Genomic DNA, 24,995 nt, shown 5'->3' on the forward strand with positions numbered 1-24,995 from the left:
AAGATGAGAGAGGCCTGTAATTTTCATCATAGGTATACTTCAACTACAGTATGAGAGACAGAATGGGGGGAAAGAATCCAGGAAATCACATTGTAGGATTTTTAATGAATTAATTGGTAAATTCCTCTGTAAAATAAGTATTTGGTCACCTACAAACAAGCAAGATTTCTGGCTCTCACAGACCTGTAACTTCTTCTTTAAGAGGCTCCTCTGTCCTCCACTCGTTACCTGTAGTAATGGCACCTGTTTGAACTCATTATCAGTATAAAAGACACCTGTCCACAACCTCAAACAGTCACACTCCAAACTCCACTATGGCCAAGACCAAAGAGCTGTCAAAGGACACCAGAAACAAAATTGTAGACCTGCACCAGGCTGGGAAGACTGAATCTGCAATAGGTAAGCAGCTTGGTGTGAAGAAATCAACTGTGGGAGCAATTATTAGAAAATGGAAGACATACAAGACCACTGATAATCCCCCTTGATCTGGGGCTCCACGCAAGATCTCACCCCATGGGGTCAAAATGATCACAAGAAGGGGCATCATGGCTCAGGTGGATAAGGCGCAATACCATAAATCTGGGGACCCAGGTTCGATTCTGACCTGAGGTCATTTCCCAATCCCTCCCTATCTCTCTCCTGCTCATTTCCTGTCTCTGCACTGTCCTATCCAATAAAGGTGGAAAAAGCCCCCCCAAAAAATCTTTAAAAAAATGATCACAAGAACGGTGAGCAAAAATCCCAGAACCACACGGGGGGACCTACTGAATGACCTACAGAGCGCTGGGACCAAAGTAACAAAGGCTACCATCAGTAACACTACGCCGCCAGGGACTCAAATCCTGCAGTGCCAGACGTGTCCCCTTGCTTAAGCCAGTACATGTCCAGGCCCGTCTGAAGTTTGCTAGAGAGCATTTGGATGATCCAGAAGAGGATTGGGAGAATGTAATATGGTCAGATGAAACCAAAATAGATCTTTTTGGTAAAAACTCAACTTGTCGTGTTTGGAGGAGAAAGAATGCTGAGTTGCATCCAAAGAACACCATACCTACTGTGAAGCATGGGGGTGGAAACATCATGCTTTGGGGCTGTTTTTCTGCAAAGGGACCAGGACGACTGATCCGTGTAAAGGAAAGAATGAATGGGGCCATGTATCGTGAGATTTTAAGTGAAAACCCCCTTCCGTCAGCAAGGGCATTGAAGATGAAACATGGCTGGGTCTTTCAGCATGACAATGATCCCAAACACACTGCCCGGGCAATGAAGGAGTGGCTTTGTAAGAAGCATTTCAAAGTCCTGGAGTGGCCTAGCCAGTCTCCAGATCTCAACCCCATAGAAAATCTTTGGAGGGAGTTGAAAGTCCGTGTTGCCCAGCGACAGCCCCAAAACATCACTGCTCTAGAGGAGATCTGCATGGAGGAATGGGCCAAAATACCAGCAACAGTGTGTGAAAACCTTGTGAAGACTTACAGAAAACGTTTGATCTCTGTCATTGCCAACAAAGGGTACCGGTATATAACAAAGTATTGAGATGAACTTTTGTGATTGACCAAATACTTATTTTCCACCATAATTTGGAAATAAATTATTTAAAAATCAGACAATGTGATTTTCTGGATTTTTTTTCTCATTTTGTCTCTCATAGTTGAGGTATACCTATTATGAAAATTACAGGCCTCTTTCATCTTTTTAAGTGGGAGAACTTGCACAATTGGTGACTGACTAAATACCTTTTTGCCCCACTGTACCTTATCGTCGGCTGTCCACCGCCAGCATTGATGTCTGCTTCATTAGGATGTGCAGAAACGCAGATGGGCCACAAGGCCTGCACCAGACTTATTCTCCTTTTTGAATGAGTGCCTTGAACAGTAAGGTAAGACAAGCCATGTCGTGCTCCCGTCGTGTTGTCTGTCTGGACCTCCAGACCTGATGCGAAGTGGTGCACAAAAGTGCGACAGACCCAATGGGTATGGAAGTTGCCCCACAGTGACAACTGACTTGCTGAGTGATGCCATCCATTGGCCATTTGAGTGGCTCTTCCACATGCCATCAGGTGGTGTGCCATTGATCCTGTTGGGTTCATCTGCCACATTGCACTGAAAAGCACCCTGTTCCCAGCACCTCATTGGTGATGTACTATTTAACCCATAGCTGGAACCCAGGCAGGTGCTACCAATCCAGGTCAGAGTGGACCTGGGAGCAATGGTGATGAAGGGGTAACTCCACTTTCCCCAATACTCAAGTCCTCCCGGACCTGAGACTCACCACCGGTTGCAGTTTAAAGTCATACCCAGGACTAAATACCTTATCATTTCTATAGTAACAACTTGTACAAGAACTTGTAAGGAAGACACTTAATGTAATCTAAGCCTAACAACAAGCAAGGGGGAGAAGCCCATAAAAATGTTGTTTAACAATAAAAAGTATGATAGTTGATATGGTGAACTTTTCTGTAAGGAGACAGTTTTCAGTAACATTTATAGAAGGAGTCTCCAGTGTCAGCAATTTATAAGAGTCACAAAAGTAAGTTTTTCTCCACAACAGATAAGTTTTTGCTTTCCAGTTTCTTGCAGAACAAAGTAGAGGCTATTGAGAAAATGAATGTTTATAGCTGCTATGATGTCCATGATAGTTGATATAGATGAAAATAAGCTTTCATGGATGTTTTACAGCATTAAATGTAACTAAAATATGAATAAAAAATGCTGACATAATTTAATCAATAGATATGTGTGATGTAAGACATTTGAAACACTTTGAAATGTGCTGTTTTCAGGTGGTAACAGTAACTCCACTCACTCCATCACACCAGGCCTCAAGTGTGTTATTCCTGAGAGAAAGATTTATTCCGATAGGCGTAAACAGTAGTGTTGTAGTCAAGATCACTGAAACCGAGACCAAGTCAAGGCCCGAGACAAGACTTTAAATCTTTCTCTCAGGAATAACACACTTGAGGCCTGGTGTGATGGAGTGAGTGGAGTTACTGTTACCACCTGAAAACAGCACATTTCAAAGTGTTTCAAATGTCATACATCACACATATCTATTGATTAAATTATGTCAGCATTTTTTATTCATATTTTAGTTACATTTAATGCTGTAAAACATCCATGAAAGCTTATTTGAGGGGTTGAGATCAAGTCAAGACCAAGACCAAGGCAGGGCAAGATCAAATCAAGACCATGATCAGACCAGTGTCTGTGAAGGTGGATGGGTGGGGGTGATGGTGACAAACAGGAAGAAGATTTTCAAATTAGGAATGACTCACGTTATGGGTCGCATTTGAAGCAGGAAACTTTACATCCAATCACAGTAACGTTGTTAAGAAATAAATCAGTCAATGCACAGACAGTTTAGTGAAATCCCCTCTGCAGTTGTGGTCTTGACCGGTCTTGAAATAAAATCCCGAGTCCTCTATGTCTGAGACCAAGACAAGACCGAGTAAAAACGTGGTCGATTCCAAGACAAAAGCAAGACCTTCAAAAAGTGGTCTTGAGACAGTAAGACCGGTTTCAACTACTACAACACTAGTAAACAGTCATAAAGGCATTTTTTGTCAAATTTAAGAAAGTGACAGCTTAATCCACTCAGTCACAGCTTATCCGTTTTCTTGAAGGGTGCCAATAATTCTGATCATGAGTAGAATGTACATCAATTAATCAAGACATCATAACCATACAGAAAGAGAAATAATTTTGGATGATGTAGTTGTAGTAATAAGTACTAAATCGGTTCGCATTTCCTCCTCCAGCAGGCCGTGTTTGCATTTTATTCAGACTGGCTCCGTGTTCAAGCTGCTCCTCTTAAACTGTGCTCATTACGGTACCATTACTGTAGCGCTCCAGCTGGAGGTGAGCTGTCAGCCCAAGATGTATGAGGGGAATTTCACGCGGACATAATTTCATGCCAAAGATGGAGACTGTTATTGTTATTTGATTGTATGAGCCATGTTTCTGAGCCAGCATTTAACACGCATACACGGATCATGGCTTCGTTTTTGGCCCATGGTTATTTATGTGTTTAATGAAATGGTGTTTTGAAATCTGTCTCGTTCTTTAAACACTGTAAACAAAGATGATCAATCATGAAGCTGGACAGCTATTAATGATTTCCAGACCCGCATAAGCTAAGTACAGTATATACAGCTTCCTTTGCCTGGTAGGGGGGGAAGATAAAATAAAATAAAATCAGAGCGGACAGAAGAACTCTTTGGAAATTATTTTTCTTTTTTTTTTAATTTGGCTTCAGGTAAAAAAAAACAAAACAAAATAAGTGAACAAGTATGTATGACCCCGATTCCAAAAAAGTTGGGACAAAGTACAAATTGTAAATAAAAACGGAATGCAATAATTTACAAATCTCAAAAACTGATATTGTATTCACAATAGAACATAGACAACATATCAAATGTCGAAAGCGAGACATTTTGAAATTTCATGCCAAATATTGGCTCATTTGAAATTTCATGACAGCAACACATCTCAAAAAAGTTGGGACAGGGGCAATAAGAGGCTGGAAAAGTTAAAGGTACAAAAAAGGAACAGCTGGAGGACCAAATTGCAACGCATTAGGTCAATTGGCAATAGGTCATTAACATGACTGGGTATAAAAAGAGCATCTTGGAGTGGCAGCGGCTCTCAGAAGTAAAGATGGGAAGAGGATCACCAATCCCCCTAATTCTGCGCCGACAAATAGTGGAGCAATATCAGAAAGGAGTTCGACAGTGTACAATTGCAAAGAGTTTGAACATATCATCATCATCTACAGTGCATAATATCATCAAAAGATTCAGAGAATCTGGAAGAATCTCTGTGCGTAAGGGTCAAGGCCGGAAAACCGTACTGGGTGCCCGTGATCTTCGGGCCCTTAGACGGCACTGCATCAAATACAGGCATGCTTCTGTATTGGAAATCACAAAATGGGCTCAGGAATATTTCCAGAGAACATTATCTGTGAACACAATTCACCGTGCCATCCGCCGTTGCCAGCTAAAACTCTATAGTTCAAAGAAGAAGCCGTATCTAAACATGATCCAGAAGCGCAGACGTCTTCTCTGAGCCAAGGTTCATTTAAAATGGACTGTGGCAAAGTGGAAAACTGTTCTGTGGTCAGACGAATCAAAATGTGAAGTTCTTTATGGAAATCAGGGACGCCGTGTCATTCGGACTAAAGAGGAGAAGGATGACCCAAGTTGTTATCAGCGCTCAGTTCAGAAGCCGGCATCTCTGATGTTATGGGGTTGCATTAGCGCGTGTGGCATGGGCAGCTTACACATCTGGAAAGACACCATCAATGCTGAAAGGTATATCCAGGTTCTAGAGCAACATATGCTCCCATCTAGACGACAGCTCTTTCAGGGAAGACCTTGCATTTTCCAACATGACAATGCCAAACCACATACTGCATCAATTACAGCATCATGGCTGCGTAGAAGAAGGGTCCGAGTACTGAACTGGCCAGCCTGCAGTCCAGATCTTTCACCCATAGAAAACATTTGGCGCATCATAAAATGGAAGATACGACAAAAAAGACCTAAGACAGTTGAGCAACTAGAATCCTACATTAGACAAGAATGGGTTAACATTCCTATCCCTAAACTTGAGCAACTTGTCTCCTCAGTCCCCAGACGTTTACAGACTGTTGTAAAGAGAAAAGGGGATGTCTCACAGTGGTAAACATGGCCTTGTCCTAACTTTTTTGAGATGTGTTGTTGTCATGAAATTTAAAATCACCTAATGTTTCTCTTTAAATGATACATTTTCTCAGTTTAAGCATTTGATATGTCATCTATGTTCTATTCTGAATAAAATATGGAATTTTGAAACTTCCACATCATTGCATTCCGTTTTTATTTACAATTTGTACTTTGTCCCAACTTTTTTGGAATCGGGATTGTAAATAAATTACTTCACTTCTCCTTCCATTTGAAATTGTACATTCTTTAAATCCTTAATTTGCAAGTGATGTCAAAGCAAACTAGAAACCCGGATATCTGCCATATTTTTGGAGATACAAATGCAGGCTCAAGTGACATTCCATACAAAACACAGTCACGCGTGCGCAACTCTCTTTGTTTTTCCACTGCTTTAAGCGTTCTTTTAGCTCTGCCATATCTCTGTGCTGTATATGGTTGTGATCACAACAGTACTCGTGACCATGGCACGTTCTGATTTTTTTAGAATTCCGTCTGTGATTCCGTTCGGAAAGAGGGCGAGGAAACTCTGAGGCTTAGTACGGAGAGGAGACGAGCACGGTTGAACAACATCGGCAGGGCTGATCTTACAGAGGTGAAAACCAAAACAGCTCATGTTTGCAGTCATCATTTTATCTCAAGTGAGATTCAAAAGCTTTCTCAATAATATCATAGACGAATTTTATTTCGTGTTGGTAGAATTTTGCTATAAAATGGGCGTTCTATCTTGTCGTGGTTCACTCGGTTGTTGTTATAATTTTAACACGTGTATTACCATTTCGCTTCTAGGAGCGCCAGCAAAATTATACAATAGAAACAATCCAGACTGGGCACCCAATCAGAACATGGGCTACGTTTCATCCAAGGTCGGACTTGATTCTTTGGCACCCGAACCAGATAGGACGTGATATCTGGGTACTCGATGGTTAGTAGAAATGTTTTATCTTCAGAAAAGTCTGACTTTTTTAAATAATATGAGTCAAAACCCGCTATCTTCTCTTTGTATTGAATCTTCGCTCGACTGTTCAAATTGTGATAATACTGAGAAAATTCAGCATTGTTTACAGACGCGCGTTCAGTGGCTGCCATCCTAGTTGCTTTGTATATCCACCATCATGGCGGACGCTCATGACGTAGCACATTTTGATCACGTGGTTGCAAGTCATCTATAGTGTGTAAAGGATTTCTATTGTTTCTACAGTACTATCTTTGAACCAGTAAAATTGTTATAAATTACAGTATAACCATTAAAATGTGTTTTTCATTTCCCCCCCACACACACGCACAATTGTGTAGATTATACTGTAAGGAATGTGCAGTATAGCTCCAATAACACTGCTATATTGTAATAATTCACTAAAACATACTGTACATTATTAATAACTCTACTGTAAATCTAGCTTCTAGAACAATTTACGTGAAGCAACAAACAAGGTCAATGTCTTTTTATTTGTCATTTAAGCCATATACATTTGGGACAGTACACAGTTAAACCAAAACGTTTCTCCAGGACCATGGTGCAACATGACCGGACTGCAATCTACAATACAACATAAAGTGCAAGAGTGCAACACGGCAGACAATAAATGACACAATAGACAGACAATAAATGGACAATAAACAACACAAACAACATAAGGTGCAGAGTTGAGTGTGCATATTGAGGTAGTATATGAAAAGGGAATAAATAAACGTAAACCTTGTGTGTATGTGAGAGACATTGTAAACATTGTAAGGCAATAGTGCATTATTGTTCACTGTGCAAAGATTGCAAACAAACCTCACCTGGCTAATTTTTATATCCATTTTTCATTTCTGTTTTATTTCCAGTATTTTTCAATCAAATTGGATTCTGTAGCTTTAGTTCTTTTCGTTGAACGTGGTAACGATAAAGCTAGCCATTGATATCTCGGCGATGTTTGCTAGCTAGCTTGATATTTTAAATAGTAAAAATATACATAGGTAATATGGAGTAAAAACATTTATGTGCTGATGACGGCACTGCCATCAGAGACTCCTTCCAAAACCAATCAGTACTTCTACATTTATTACTGAGGTATATAGAGGATATTACATGGCTGTGCGGATATATGAAGTTTATCTTCGAGTGGTGAATTTACTGTAGATATCATGAGTGAGCGAAGCAAACGAGTGAAAATATTTTCAACACGCGAAGATAAACATCATATCTTCACACCACCGTGTAATATTCTTTATATTATATGGACACACACACACACACACACACACACAAAACAAGTTAATTAAGAGAATTTTAATTTTGAACCAGTTTGCCATTTTAACAACGGCCACCTTGTCATTGGAGTGAAATATCGGGAATTATTTTTTTCTCGGTCCGGTTTCCATCAAATCCTCCTCTCTGATTGGCTGGCGAGTGGGTCCGTATCCTACGATACAGACCCCAGTTACAGACCCCGGTTATGGACCTCTGGTGACTCGCTCGTTCACAACAACAAACATAGTAGCATTTTTGTCAACATTTATCTTTTTTTAATAAGATTTATTTATAAGATTATCAAAAATCATAAATCTTTGCCAGCATTTCTCAGGAGAATAGCATTAATTTTACAGCATGGATAGCGATAACGACAGTCTTCACAGCGAAAGCGAGTTTTACTACCCTGAGGAAGAAGAAATAAAAGAAAACATTTCAGGAGAAAGCTAAAAACCTCTAACTGTTGCTAACGCCAAGCAAAAACATGGCTGAATCCTGAATGACTCAATTTTGTATAAATAGGGGACTACATAGGCGGCAAAATGTATTTTTTCCTGCCATGGAAGTGCACTTGTATACCGAGGAGGAAGCCATTTGCATTACAGCCGTGAATGAGGATTCAAAACGGCGTCTCGGCTCGGTTTTCCCTTTCGGGCGCTCTCGTTTTCTGTTAGAATTTGGTAAAGAAAAAAATAAATATATTATTTACCAGCTGGGAGGTCCGTATGGTGAAATACCGTGACCGAGGTCTTGAAAGTACTGAGCGAGGCCCTCTGGGCCGAGGTCAGTATTCAAGGCCGAGGTCACGGTGTTTCACCATACGGACCGACCTTAAACTGGTAAATAATATATTTATTTTTTTCTTTACCAAATTCTAACAGAAAACGAGAGCGCCCGAAAGGGAAAACCGAGCCGAGACGCCGTTTTGAATCCTCATTCACGGCTGTAATGCAAATGGCTTCCTCCTCGGTATACAAGTGCACTTCCAATATTATTTAAATATGTCACTCAGATCCGTGATGTATTTCGTGTGAAAAATGTGAGATTTCAAAATGAGAAGGTAAACTTCATATTGTCAAGCTAACGTCTGATTTTCTTTTTATCATATCGACACATTCACAAACAAAAAGTCCCCAAATTTATCAAAATAATCGGTTCATTGATTTCCTCACAAGTGACCTATAGAGATTTATGTCACGGTTTTGGTTCTCCGCGTCCCGGATGGAGCTCGTATGAAAATGTGGTGTATTTCGCAGTAAAACACTCATGTCTATGTAATCTCATCTCATTATCTGTAGCCGCTTTATCCTTCCACAGGGTCGCAGGCAAGCTGGAGCCTATCCCAGCTGACTACGGGCGAAAGGCAGGGTACACCCTGGACAAGTCGCCAGGTCATCACAGGGCTGACACATAGACACAGACAACCATTCATACTCACATTCACACCTACGGTCAATTTAGAGTCACCAGTTAACCTAACCTGCATGTCTTTGGACTGTGGGGGAAACCGGAGCACCCGGAGGAAACCCACGCGGACACGGGGAGAACATGCAAACTCCACACAGAAAGGCCCTCGCCGGCCCCGGGGCTCGAACCCAGGACCTTCTTGCTGTGAGGCGACAGCGCTAACCACTACACCACCGTGCCGCCCTGTCTATGTAATATATATGAAATATGTATCATGTACATATCAGAACATAAATAATATCTAGTTAGCAGTTGTCATGTGGAGGCTCCTTTCAACTGATAACATTAAATATAATAAATAAAGGTGACAGATTGTACCTAGTGCACACAGCAATAGCAAAATACACGAGACAGAAGTATCTTCAATGCAGAACAATTGTAAATGTGACTATGATCAAATAAGTCCGTGTTTATACGGCACCGCTTAACATAATTTGCGTAGAATTGCTATGCAGGTTCATAAAGATCTGGTAAAGATCTCTCTCTCTCTCTCTCTCTCTCTCTCTCTCTCTCTGTCATATAGGTCACTCACCCATTGTTTATTCCCTATGAAGAATCCAGCTGTTTCTCTTTCGTCTGATTGGCTGTTGGCTCCTTATTGATCATGTTGCGGATAAGGTTCCATGCCAATACAGGAGCTCCAGAGGTGTGTGTGTGTGTGTGTGTGTGTGTGTGTGTGTGTGTGTGTGAAAGCCATGTTAGAATAATTTTACTGATGTCATGAGCTCCACTAATCCTAAACGGCAAATCAAACTCCACAATCACTTTTTATGTGAAACAATATCAATACTTCCTGCACTCCTGTGAGAGGATTATGATCTCTCTCTCTCTCTCTCTCTCTCTCTCTCTCTCTCTCTCGTGTGTATGTGTGGGTTTAATCCACATTACTGAGTGGAGCTGGATAGATTTTTATGGAGCCGGGGGAGGCTGTGTATTGACCTGTGGCTGACATCCACTTTTCTACCTTCATAACCTCGAATGAGACACTGACACGTGGTTATAATGACTCGATTCAATTTAATGCCTTTCTCTGCAAACACATTGATTTGTGTTACAGCTCGCCAAAACAATTACATTAATATGTGAGGCATAATTAGTTTACACGTCGCTAAATTGCTGACAGATTAATAGTGAAACGTTGCAGTTCATATGCGGGTGCATAACAGCCGGAAAGGAAATTAATATGGATTCAAACGCTCCTTAGAGAGTCCTACATGCACACAGTAAAGAGAGAGAGAGAGATGGAGAGAGATGGAGAGGGGGTTAGAGCAGTGGAACATGTCTAATCTTAGTGTTTAAGCAAACATTGATAGAAAAAAATAACGCATTATGGTATGATGAATAAAGTAAGAGACAACAAATGGGATGTGGAGAACTGTTCTGGAGGCCGTAATGAGATCAACATATTCATGTCGAGAGACACAGGAAGTGAAAACAGACAGCGACATGTTGGGATAGAATCATGCTGGACAATCCAGTACAAATTTTTATAAAAATGTACAACATTTCTTGTCGGGGTTAGGGGAAGGGTTTTCATCAACCTCATTTAATTGAACTCATAAACAGATTTGTCCGAAAGGTTGCTCCTGAGAACCAATATTGATTTCAGGATTGTTATTAGCTCATCCGGCTGACAGGCGATGAGTTTACGCCATCATGTGTTGTCCGTCGTCCATCCACATTTCACATAAATCGTTTCTTCTCTCTTAATTCTTCACTGATGTTTATTCTTTTTGGCAGGAAGGTAGGTCTACCTGGGGTGCATATACGGTATGTAGCTTCTACCCAAGTTTGCATAATTGCAATTAATAATGAAGATATGGAGTAATCAATCAATCCCTAATGAGCAGTTTCCACACAAATCGCTTCTTCTCCCTCAATTCTTCACCGATTTTGATTCTTTCTGGCATGAAGGTAGGGGAAACTAGGGTGCATAGAACTTCTACCCAGATTTGCTTCATTACAATTATTAATGAAGTTATGGACTGATTAAGGCTTAATGAGCAGTTCAACAAAAATCGCTTCTTCTCGGTCAATTCCTCGCTGTTTTGGATTTTTTCTGGCAAATAGGTCGGTATTCCTAGGGTGGATATCGCTTCTCTATATAGCTTGTATATAGTGTATATAGCTTGCAGCATTTATTGCGCAAGATGGCCCACTTTAGAGCGTTCCTTCTGGACTAGATGGAGCTGGAGTGAGCTACACCATGATTGATGGTCTCGTTTTTATTCCAGAGCATTGTTGAGTTCTTGAATCTTGATTGGTCAGAAGTTGATGGTGTTGAATAGGTTACTATAGTAACAATGTACACAAGACTTCTATGGCAGATGCTCTGTATAAACAGATTAAAATAGCATGTATAGGTGTTGATATGCTGAAATTTTCTGTCATGCGATGATTATTTAGCATTTATGGAAGGAGTCTCCAGTGTCAGTGCAGAGGTAAAGCGGTTCCTGTGTTTTCCACCACTGGAAAGAGTTCTGGATCAATAGGTTTACGCTGTTTGCTTTTTCAGTAAGATGGCAAGCTTGTTGTTGTTTTTTTTCCTTTGATTTTGTCTTCAATAGAAAAAAAAAGTAGAAGCTGGTTATGGAATTTTTATCCCCCGCTGGCCAAAAGGACCAAAGGAGGATTATGTCGTGGCGATGTCCATCTGTCCGTCCATCCCGGGAAGGGTACTCACCCTCTGAAATCAACTCCTCTCACAATTTTTGGAGGAATTTCATGAAACTTCACAGGATTCTTTGTTATATGTCGGGAATATGCATATTACAATTTCGTTCAATTCAGTCGCATTTTACCAGAGTGCCGAAGTCCACGACTGAAGTCCTCTTGTAAAAGTCTCCGTTACTTTTCCTCACCTCCAAGTAGAACTTTGACTATGTTCAGACTGCACCCTGAAACGACCCATATCCGATTTTTTTGCCCATATGCGACCTGTATCCGATTTGTTATTGACAATCTGAACGACACAGATCCGATTTTTTCACATGCGACCCAGGCCGCTTGGATATGTGGTTCTAAATCCGATGCATATCCGTTATTTTCACATGCGACTGCAGTCTGACCGGACAGGTCGCATTCATGCAACCTACACGTCATCAACAAGAGACAAACGTCACTATTCTGCGTTGGCTAATCCCGCCTCTTTGGTGGAAAACAACAACATTTGTACAGTTTTCAGAATTTAAATAGACTTTTATAGAATTGATCAAGCTAATGGTGGATTTGGTAGGGACCTGGATGTTGATCTGTTAGCCTGATTAAATAAAACAGTTTCTATAACTGATTTATAACTTAAACCATCCTGTATTACAATATTACAAGATTGTTCTGGAAATTTCCAGTAATTTGACACCTTCGGTCTCATTAGTCTGCTGCCCACATTAATCAGATTATTGTGTGAGTTCCGCCGCCGCCACAAAAACCACATTGCCAGGTCTCGCCTCATCTCCATCGCAAACTGCACTGGTGTTTCTGCACCTTGAGCCAGCGCTGAGAGAAGTTGCAGAATTCAGCTGGCTATAAACAATCTAAATAAATATTTATAAAAATGTAGAAAAAGTTTATTAATATGACGAAATAAATATGTGCAAATTATTAAGCCTGAATTAAGAGTTTGGTAATACAGTGGCTGTATCCCAAACGACTGCCTACTGAAGCTCGAGTGCACTATATAGAGTTTAAAAATCCATTACTTCCTAGTAACATGTAGTGCACTTATATAGAAATTAGAGAGACATTTAGGAGTCAACCCTCGTTACCAGGCTACACGTTTTCATTTCAGTTCAGAAACAAAAACACACACGAGACCTCACACTTTAACACTAACCAGATAATTAAACAAACAAACAAAAAAAAAGAAATCATTAAACATGAAGAGTGCGCTTTTTTTTTGTTTACGTATTACGTAGATGTGCTTATTACGTGTCAATTTGCGCATGCGGGACACTTTTGGGTCGTTTTCCGTTCATATTGGAGATCGCATACAAGTCTCATATAATTGGTAATGTGAACGGCCTAACAAAAAAATCAGATTTCACAACAAATCGGATATGGGTCATTTCAGGTTGCAGTCTGAACGTAGTGTTTGACACTATTTCCGCTATTGCTCTCTTTTCAAGTTTTTCGATGTCCGTTGGTATGTTTTTCTCTTGTAAATATGCGTGAAGAATATCCAGTGAAGTTTTGGTAGCCTTTCAGGTGTTCAGCACGTCTATCTCTTTAAATCTTCGGCTTTTAATGAAGCAAACCTCGCGGCCATGTTTGTGTACAAACTGTCACAGTCACTTGCTAGCGCGCAAGTTTTACATCTCTGACGTGTCTCTATTCCAGTTTTTCAGTGTCCGTTGGCATGTTTTTCTCTTGTAAATATGCGTGAAGAATATTCAGTGAAGTTTTGGTAGCCTTTCAGGTGTTCAACGTGTCTTTCACTTTCAAAATTCTCTCTAAATCTTCCTCTTTTAATGAAACAAACCTCGCAGCCATGTTTGTGTACAAACTGTCACAGTCACTTGCTAGTGCGCAAGTTTTACATCTCTGACGTCTCTTTTCCAGTTTTTTGATGTCTGTTGGTATGTTTTTCTCTTGTAAATATGCGTGAAGAATATATAATGAAGTTTTGGTAGCCTTTCGCGTGTTCAACATGCCTTTAGTTTCAGTTTTCAGTTTATTTATTTAGTGCTTAAACCTAGCACTGAATTAACCCTGTCTTCTCTCTTTCCTGACTGACAAAGTTGTACGCATGTGCAGCAAAAAAAAGTTTTGTCATTGGATCTTTGTATAAGCTACGACGTGTGACGTCGTGTTGTCTTGACAATGTGCAATATTATAACAATATTGCACGCTCATTCTCCATTGGGGAGAGTGGCGTAATACATGGAGGATAAGTGATATGATAACAATATTGCATGCCATAAATAAATCGACTAGAAGGGAATAGAATACATGTTTTTATTCCATGGAAAAAAGTGTCCTGTACGTATAATAATACTGTATATTGAATTAATATTTTAATATTTTTTCACTTTCACTGTCACATATTTAAGAATCCATTCTTAAAAGGAAGACATGTCCTTTACACTGACAAATTTCATTCATTCATTCATTCATTCATTTATCTTTCTGAAATACTTCTCAACTGTCCAGAAGAATCAGACCTGTCTGACCTTCAGTGTCCTCATCGATTCCTCCTCCACACTCTCTCTAATGAACAGGTCGAGCCACCATCGAGTTCTTGGCGTTCCGTCTCTGCACATGTCCACGGCTCAGTTTACAACTGATATAAATCAATTTGTACTTATTGAAACAATATGTGTGTGAATGCTGACGAGGGAATCGCTTGAAGCTCCGGAGACAGAGACGCTTCAATAGACGATGATCAAAGTCACCCAATCCATGCCGTGGCAGCTTGTAGTAAGCAGAAAGCAGGACAAGATGAAGAAAGGTCAATCATTCTTTGATTTTTTTTTTTCTGTGTCTGTGTATATGTGTGTGTTCCACAGTGAGGATGTGTGGCTCTGTATGTGACGAGCGACAGCTCTTTTGGTTAATACTAGAGTTTTGATTGAGAACTTGAGAACCACAGCTTAATACAAAATCTTTACTAGGTTTATTCAAACATATCACTTCCAGGTCCAAGTCAACTGGGTTATTTCACTTACTTTTATATTTCGTTCATCCTGTATGCGCCTGTAGTGTACTGATGTGTATCATCTTGTAAATTTTAAAGGTCCCATGGCATGAAATTTTCACTTTCTGAGGTTTTTTAACGTTAAAATGAGTTCCTCTGACCTTCTTAAGTCACCCCAGTGGCTAGAAATTTCATAATGTGTAAACCAAACTATGCCCACCCTTTGTCAACATTTGAGACTGGTGCGTCAAAATGGCGCGTTGATAAGCTCTTCCCTTTACTACGTCAGCAAGGGAGATGATCCCCACGCCCCCCCCTCTGGATTCCCACCCACTGTATGGATTGCCCCGCCCAGCTCAAAAGTTGCCACCAAACATGGAAGTTGCGCTGTACATGGATGTGACAACACAGAAAGGAGTCTGTTTTTACTGCCGACAGGAGAGCCCCTGAAGACGCAGTGGCTTAATTTTATTTACTCCAATAATACGCCGTCGAGTCTACCTAAGACGGTGTATGTTTGTCGGAAGCATTTTACTGATGAATGTTTCCACAACTTGGGACAGTACAGGGCAGGTTTTGCACATCAACTGTCACTGAAGCCTGGGTCCGTACCAAGCATCCCTGCCACATCAGCCACAAACACCGAACAAGTAAGTGTATAACTGTTAAGTCGTTTTGCCGTGTTTTAAAATCAGTGCCACATTAGCCTTGCAATGGCTACATTAGCTGTGCAGCTAACCGCTTCCTGCAGTTAGCCAGGTAATCTGCGCTACAAAACCAAAAAGCATGCAGCATGCTCTGTTATAATAGCCAATCAAAACAGTTTTTACAAAGACACCCACATTCTTTTTTTAAGTCACTCGTTCATTTTATTTGTTTGTTTGTTCAGTAAAAACCCAAACATTTGTTGAATTTATTTTATTTCCTCGCGTCGCACCTTAATGACGTCAGCGCGCGGTATTTTTCCCTTCGTGGTTTGTTCCTTCTCTCTCGCCATAGTAAGACACCCACATCCGCTTGTTCTGACCCACTGGAGGTAGCGTCACAGTGCTGTTAGCCAATCAGAGGTAACACTGTTAGGACTAGGACTGTTTTGGCCTCTAGAGGCCGCTGTTATTTCCTTTTCATGTCGTGTTTATTTTGGCCTCTAGAGGCCGCCACTGTTCCTGTGTCTTGTGTTTGTGTTAATTGCCTAATTATCTTCACCTGTGTCCTTAATTAGTTTGTCTATTTATACCCCTGAGTTCAGTCCTCTTGTCACGGAGTCTTTGTGCTGTTATGTTTATCTCCAGTTTCCTTTGTACTGTGTTTTTTGATCTTCTTAGCTTTTGTATTTTTGCACTTTGCTTTTCTTTTGGATTATACTCTTTGGTTTTTTTTGTCTTTTGTTTTGCCCTGTATATAGTGTATATAGTTTAAATAAACCTTTTGATTCTTTTTCTACTTCCGCCTCACGCCTCTGCATTTGAGTCATCCCCCTGGTGGCCTAGTGGGGGTTTGCTGGATTATCACACCAACGAACCAGGTTCGAATCCCAGCAAAACCCTAACAGAAAGACTCCGTCATGACCGACTCAGCAGAGGCTGCTTCAACTGTCTACCCGGCCAACCTTCAGGGAATTATGGCAGCTTTGACACGCTTCGGAGCGACCATGGACGCTCATGGACGTACGCTCACCAGCCAACGTGAGGCCCTCGCTCGCCACGAGGAACTGCTTCAGCAAATTGGGAAAACCCTGGCACAGCTGACATCAGTACCGACGCAGCCCGAAAGCTCATGTCCATCCGGCAAGGAGGAAGCGTCGCAGATTACGCCATCTCGTTCCGAACACTCGCAGCAGTAAGTGGATGGAACGAGACTGCCCTGGTGTCAGCCTTCCACCATGGTCTGTCTGACCCCATCAAGGACGGTCTGGCCTCTATTGGATGCCCAAGTGACCTCGAAACCCTCATCTCACATGCTATTCGTCTGGACAACAGGATGAGAGAACGCCACCAAGCCTTGAGCCCCCCCAGCCTCCCTACCTCTACCTGGAGACCGTCTACCTCCTTCAGTGACTGTCCAGAACCCATGCAAGTGGGTCGTACTCGCCTCTCCGCATCTGAGAGGGAGCGCAGAAGGAGGGACAAGTGCTGCATCTACTGTGGCAAGCCTGGTCACTTCCGAGCATCATGTCCCGAACTCTTGGGAAAAGGACCGCCCCGTCCAGCCGAGGGAGGGTTGTGACGGGGCCTACCCTCTCTCCCGGACTCCCTGGCCAAGGAATCTACATCCCGGTCTCCATCTCCTGGGGTGAGTCTGTCCACTCTTGTCAAGCTTTGATAGACTCAGGGGCGGCTGGGAACTTTATGGATATTCACTTCGCCCAAAGCATCAATATTCCGACTGCACCTCTTGAAGTCCCACTGTCTGTGTCTGCCCTCGATGGCCAAGCGTTAGGTGATGGAAGAGTCACCCAAGTTACTTCTCCAGTTTTCCTCCAGTCTCAAGGTCACAAGGAAGAAATATCCCTGCACCTGATTCCTTCACCTGAGTTCCCAGTTATTCTAGGCCTTCCTTGGCTTACTCGCCACAACCCTCGCATAGACTGGGTAACAAGCCAGGTTGTGGAATGGGGCCCTGCATGCCATGCCTCTTGTCTGCTCTCTAGCTCTCCTGTGTCTCCTGCCGAGCCCCCTGATCTCACCGAGTTATCTCAAGTTCCCACAGAGTACTGGGATCTCAAGGAGGTATTCAGCAAGAGCAGGGCCGCCGTTCTTCCTCCGCACCGGGCCTACGACTGTGCCATCGACTTGCTCCCTGGGACTACCCCTCCTCGTGGCAGACTGTTTTCACTCTCTCAGCCAGAACGCAAGGCCATGGAGGAATACCTCAAAGATGCCCTGGTCTCTGGGTTTATTCGACCCTCCACTTCACCTGCTGGAGCCGGCTTCTTCTTTGTCGGCAAGAAGGATGGGGGGCTCCGACCATGTATTGATTACAGGGGCCTGAATAAGATCACTGTGCGCAACCGATATCCCCTTCCGCTGATGTCCACAGCTTTCGACCTGCTCCAAGGCGCCACCGTCTTCACCAAGTTGGACCTACGGAACGCATACCACCTCATCCGTATCCGACAGGGAGACGAGTGGAAGACTGCCTTTAACACCCCGTCTGGGCACTACGAATACCAGGTGATGCCCTTCGGACTCACCAACGCACCAGCTGTTTTTCAGGCCCTAATCAACGACGTCTTAAGGGACATGATTAACCTATACGTTTTTGTCTACCTCGACGACATCCTTATCTTTTCCAAGACCGTGCAGGAGCACCGCCACCATGTCCGCCAGGTTCTCCAGAGGCTGCTACAGAACAATCTGTTCGCCAAGGCCCAGAAATGCGAATTTCATGTTCCCGAGGTCTCCTTTCTGGGATTTATTGTACGGACAGGCCAACTCCAAATGGACCCTGCCAAGACCCTGGCCGTCCGGGATTGGCCTACTCCCAAGTCCGTTAAGGAGGTTCAGCGGTTCTTAGGATTCGCTAACTTCTACCGCAAGTTCATCAGGAACTTCAGTTCTGTGGCAGCACCCATGTCAGACCTCACCAAAGGGACAGGTGGATCTTATGGCTGGTCTCCTCAGGCAGAAAAGGCGTTCAAAGACCTCAAGGACCGCTTCTGCACGGCACCCATTCTGGTTCTCCCGGACACCTCCCAACCATTCATCGTGGAGGTGGACGCCTCGGACAGTGGTGTCGGCGCGGTGCTCTCTCAACGTTCGGAAGGAAAGCTGCACCCCTGCGCTTACTTCTCCCACCGCCTGAGTCCTGCTGAGTCCCGGTACGATGTGGGGGATCGAGAACTGCTAGCGGTCAAACTGGCCCTTGAGGAGTGGAGGCACTGGCTGGAGGGAGCACAACATCCATTCCTGGTTTGGACTGACCACAAGAACCTGGAGTACCTCCAGCAAGCCAAGAGACTGAACCCTCGACAGGCTAGGTGGGCCCTGTTTTTCAGTCGGTTTGACTTCACCCTCTCGTACCGCCCCGGCTCCAAGAACACCAAACCTGACGCACTGTCCAGACTGTTCTCTGCCACTAACAGGGAGAATGAAGTCGGGCCTATTATCCCTGTGTCCCGGATTGTGGCCCCTGTCCGCTGGGGTATTGAGGAGGCTGTCCGACGAGCCCAACGCCAGGACCCCGGTCCTGGGACGGGGCCACCAGGCCTCTTGTACGTCCCACATCAAGCCCGGGCCAAGGTTCTCCAGTGGGGTCACTCTTCCCCTCTCACCGCCCACCCGGGAGCTCGGAGGACCCTGGACTTCCTGAAAAGACGCTTCTGGTGGCCTAACATGGAGAAGGAAGTAAGGTCATTTGTCCTGTCCTGTGAGGTTTGCACCAGAACCAAGAACCCACGACAGCGTCCCCAGGGTCTCCTGCATCCTCTGACCATTCCCCGGCGTCCCTGGTCCCACGTGGCAGTCGACTTTATCACGGGTCTCCCTGAGTCACAAGGTAACACGGTCATTTTGGTCTTAGTTGACAGATTCTCCAAGGCCTGCCGCTTCATACCACTGTGCAAACTCCCCTCTGCTCTTGAAACTGCGAAACTTTTGTTTAATCATGTCTTCCGAGTCTTTGGTCTTCCACAGGACATCGTCTCAGACCGAGGGCCCCAGTTCTCCTCCCGAGTGTGGCACGGGTTCTGCAAGGTCATCGGAGCCACTGCCAGCCTCTCCTCTGGGTTTCACCCACAGTCCAATGGTCAGACGGAGAGGCTCAACCAGGACCTGGAAACCACCCTGCGAGGCCTGGCTATGGATAACCCGACATCGTGGAGCACCTGGCTGCCATGGGCGGAGTACGCCCACAACACCCTGCAGTCATCGGCCACCAAGCTGTCGCCATTCCAGTGCCAATTCGGGTTCCAGCCACCTCTGTTCCCGGACCAGGAGGAGGACGCGGGGGTGCCCTCGGTCAACCAATATGTGAGACGGTGTCGCAAGACCTGGAGCAAGGTCAGGAAGACCCTCATACAGACCTCCAGAACCAACCAGACTCAGGCCAACCGCCATAGAAGACCTGCACACGCTTTCCGCCCTGGGCAGCGTGTTTGGCTGTCCACTAAGGACCTTCCACTGCGGGTGGAGAACCGCAAGCTTGCTCCTCGCTACATTGGCCCCTTCAAGGTGGTGCGCAGGGTGAACCCTGTCTCCTACCGGCTCCAGTTGCCCCGGACTCTGAGGATCAACCCCACTTTCCATGTTTCCCTGTTACGGCCCGTACTGACGTCTACGTATGCCCCTGCCCCTAGGAACCCCCCACCCCCCCCGCATCTTCCAGGGGCAGACTGTGTTCACTGTGAATCGCCTGCTTGACTCCCGCCGGGTCCGCGGCGGGTTGCAATACCTGGTGGACTGGGAGGGCTATGGTCCTGAGGAGCGCTGCTGGGTTCCTGCTCGGGATGTCCTTGATAAAGAACTATGTCGGGACTTCCATTCGGCCCATCCGGATCGCCCTGGGAACGTCAGGAGACGCTCCTAGAGGGGGGGGTCCTGTTAGGACTAGGACTGTTTTGGCCTCTAGAGGCCGCTGTTATTTCCTTTTCATGTCGTGTTTATTTTGGCCTCTAGAGGCCGCCACTGTTCCTGTGTCTTGTGTTTGTGTTAATTGCCTAATTATCTTCACCTGTGTCCTTAATTAGTTTGTCTATTTATACCCCTGAGTTCAGTCCTCTTGTCACGGAGTCTTTGTGCTGTTATGTTTATCTCCAGTTTCCTTTGTACTGTGTTTTTTGATCTTCTTAGCTTTTGTATTTTTGCACTTTGCTTTTCTTTTGGATTATACTCTTTGGTTTTTTTTGTCTTTTGTTTTGCCCTGTATATAGTGTATATAGTTTAAATAAACCTTTTGATTCTTTTTCTACTTCCGCCTCACGCCTCTGCATTTGAGTCATCCCCCTGGTGGCCTAGTGGGGGTTTGCTGGATTATCACACCAACGAACCAGGTTCGAATCCCAGCAAAACCCTAACAAACACGTTTACATGTCATGAATATTAATGATAAGAGCTGAAATCCTGTCGCTCTCCCGCCACCCGCTCCTCCACCAAACTAGAACAGCCTGAAACAGGAGAACCACAGCATTTTTTTCACCAAAACCGGCTCACAGGGCATTCATTCATACTAGAGACCACTGCACAATTAATGAAAAAACGATGCCATGGGACCTTTAACAACTTGGAAATTTTTAGTTATTACATTTTTACATACACTCACTGGCCACTTTAATAGGAACTTGTTTTTGATTCTAAGCTTCCTAAGATTCATAAGGTCTGATGTTTTATGCATGCTGAGATGCTTTTCTGCTCACCACAGCTGTAAAGAGTTGCTATGAGTTACTATATCCTTCCTGGCAAAAAAAAGCTCGAACCAATCTGTCCATTTTCCTCTGACCTCTCTTATCAACAAGGCATTTGTTTTTGTTTCCACCCACAGAACTGTCGCTCACTCAAAAAACAATTTTTTTCGCACCATTCTGTCTGTGTAAACTCTAGAGACTGTTGTGTGTGAAAACCCCAGGAGATCAGCCGTTTCTGAAATACTCGAACCAGTAATACTCATCTGGTTCAAACCAACACCCATGCCACAGTGAAAGAAAGTCACACTTTGAGATCACAATTTTTCCCGTTCTGATGTTTCAGCATTGTGAACATTAACTGAAGCGCTTGAATTGTATCTGCGTGTTTTGATGCAGGAGTTTGCATGTCCTCCCTGTGTCTGCGCCGGTTTCCCCCACAGTCCAAAGACATGCAGGTTAGGGTAATTGATGGCTCTAAATGGATGTGAATGTGAGTGTGAATGGCTGTTTGTCTCTATGTGTCAGCCCTGTATATTATATAAATAATAATAATCTCATCTCATCTCATTATCTCTAGCCGCTTTATCCTGTTCTACAGGGTCACAGGCAAGCTGGAGCCTATCCCAGCTGACTACGGGCGAAAGGCGGGGTACACCCTGGACAAGTCGCCAGGTCATCACAGGGCTGACACATAGACACAGACAACCATTCACACTCACATTCACACCTACGCTCAATTTAGAGTCACCAGTTAACCTAACCTGCATGTCTTTGGACTGTGGGGGAAACCGGAGCACCCGGAGGAAACCCACGCGGACATGGGGAGAACATGCAAACTCCACACAGAAAGGCCCTTGCCGGCCCCGGGGCTCGAACCCAGGACCTTCTTGCTGTGAGGCGACAGCGCTAACCACTACACCACCGTGCCGCCCTAAATAATAATAATAATAATAATAATAATAATTAATAGACCTGTTACTTTCCCAAGGCGCCCCCTCTTGTCCGACCAGGCTTTACATATGCTAGACTACTACTTGGGGAGGATGGTCGTGCTTTAATGCAAGCTGAAAAAATGTCAAAACGTCCAAAATTGTCAGGAGCCCAGGGGAGAAAGAAAAGGAAAGAAGAGGAGGAAAAACGCGACAAAGACAGAGGTAATGTCACACTCAGTAAAGATGATGTCGATATTATTTTTCTGTTGCAAAACCATGATTGATAACGTCATTAACCACTTGTTTTCTAGGCTATGCAGCAAAGCAATGGATAACATTATATCAGTGTACATAATTAATGTTAGAGCATAACTTGGCATTCTCACATGCTATATTATACTGCAGTTAACTAATTCTTTGCCTTCTGCTAATTTGCATTTCACTGTAATAAACAATTAGGCAATACAATTGATAGCCTACCATTACTAATATACAGTATGAATTACTAATATAATTTGTATAATAAAGAGTGCACTGTATATTAGACACAGTACAGTATAGTCTTAGACTATACTGTACTGTGTCTAATATACAGTGCACTCTTTATTATGCAAATTATATTAGTCGAGGGGGCGCCACCTAAAATCTTGCCTAGGGTGTCAAATTGGTAAGGGCCGGGCCTGCCTGTGATGACCTGGCGACTTGTCCAGGGTGTACCCCACCTTTCACCAACAGTCAGCTGGGATAGGCTCCAGCTTGCCTGCGACCCTGTACAGGATAAGCGGCTACAGATAATGGATGGATGGATTTGATGCATCGTGCTGCTATTGAACAATCAGCTGATTAGAGAACTGCAGAAAACAAAACAGCAGGTGGATGAATGGGTGTTCCTAATAAATTGGCCGGTGAGTTCTAACCTCCATTTTACTTTTTACTTCGTTTTCATTTTACTTCGAAACACAAGTGCACTCCAATACACAAATATGCCTCCATGTCTAATTATAATTTTAATACAATAAGGGAAACTGTCATCATGATGTACATGATTATTTATACATCTACAGTACTGTTCAAAAGTTTGGGGTCACTTTGAAATGTCCTTATTTTTGAAAGAAAAGCACTGTTCTTTTCAATGAAGATCACTTTAAACTAATCAGAAATCCACTCTATACATTGCTAATGTGGTAAATGACTATTCTAGCTGCAAATGTCTGGTTTTTGGTGCAATATCTCCATAGGTGTATAGAGGCCCATTTCCAGCAACTCTCACTCCAGTGTTCTAATGGTACAATGTGTTTGCTTGTTGCCTCAGAAGGCTAATGGATGATTAGAAAACCCTTGTACAATCATGTTAGCACAGCTGAAAACAGTTGAGCTCTTTAGAGAAGCTATAAAACTGACCTTCCTTTGAGCAGATTGAGTTTCTGGAGCATCACATTTGTGGGTCGATTAAATGCTCAAAATGGCCAGAAAAATGTCTCGACTATATTTTCTATTCATTTTACAACTTATGGTGGTAAATAAAAGTGTGACTTTTCGTGGAAAACACAACATTGTCTGGGTGACCCCAAACTTTTGAACGGTAGTGTGTGTATATATATATATATATGTATATGTATAATATAGATGTTTAATATAACATCTGTTTAACTTATAACGTGAAAGTAAGGTTAATAATATAACTTAGATTACACATTTTTCAGTTTTACTCAAATTAGGGTGGTGCAAAAATGAGTGCACCCCACAACAAAAAATACTCCATCTAGTACTTTGTATGGCCTCCATGATTTTTAATGACAGCACCAAGTCTTCTAGGCATGGAATGAACAAGTTGGCGACATTTTGCAACGTCAATCTTTTTCCATTCTTCAACAACGACCTCTTTTAGTGGCTGGATGCTGGATGGAGAGTGATGCTCAACTTGTCCCTTCAGAATTCCCCATAGGTGTTCGATTGGGTTCAGATCAGGAGACACATTTGGCCACTGAATCACTTTCACCCTGTTCTTCTTCAGAAATCCAACAGTGGCCTTAGATGTGTGTTGGAAAAGTACATGACGACCAAGGGCACGGAGTGATAGTAGCATCTTCTCTTTTAGATTATGTGTAATCTAAGTTTATATTATTAGCCTTACTTTCCCGTTATAAGTTAAACAGATGTTATATTAAACTTTGTCTTTTCAACATTTTGGAAATTGTTTGTGTTCATTGAGATATTGTTTAAAATGTTACTTTTCAAAGGGGGTGCACTCATTTACGCTGAGCACTGTATTATAATAGAGTATATATGCATTCAGGGTAATGTACTGAGTTCATGCTGTGTTGCTCTCCTGAGTGAGCAGGTGCTACACTGATCTCTACACTAATAAACTCAAAAAATAAAAATAAAAATGAGCAGGTGCATGTGCTGAACAGGTAACATCATTAATAATGTATATTATCTCCAAAAACACCTTCTTCCCTCACCGCCACACCGTCGCCTGTGCAATGCGCATAAATACCTGCACTTTATTTAGCAAAGGTGTGATTATGCTAACTTGGCTGAGAACAACAACACGTTCTCATTAATAATATGGAGGTGAATTATAATGGTGGCAGTCTGAAAAGTGATTTTATTCCCTGGAGGGTTACCGTGAGAGATTTAATCATAGACGAATATAACAAGAAACTGACACCTTGTTAAAGCCTTGTATTTAT

Source organism: Neoarius graeffei, chromosome 27 (assembly GCF_027579695.1).
Source record: "Neoarius graeffei isolate fNeoGra1 chromosome 27, fNeoGra1.pri, whole genome shotgun sequence".
Lineage (NCBI taxonomy): Eukaryota > Metazoa > Chordata > Actinopteri > Siluriformes > Ariidae > Neoarius > Neoarius graeffei.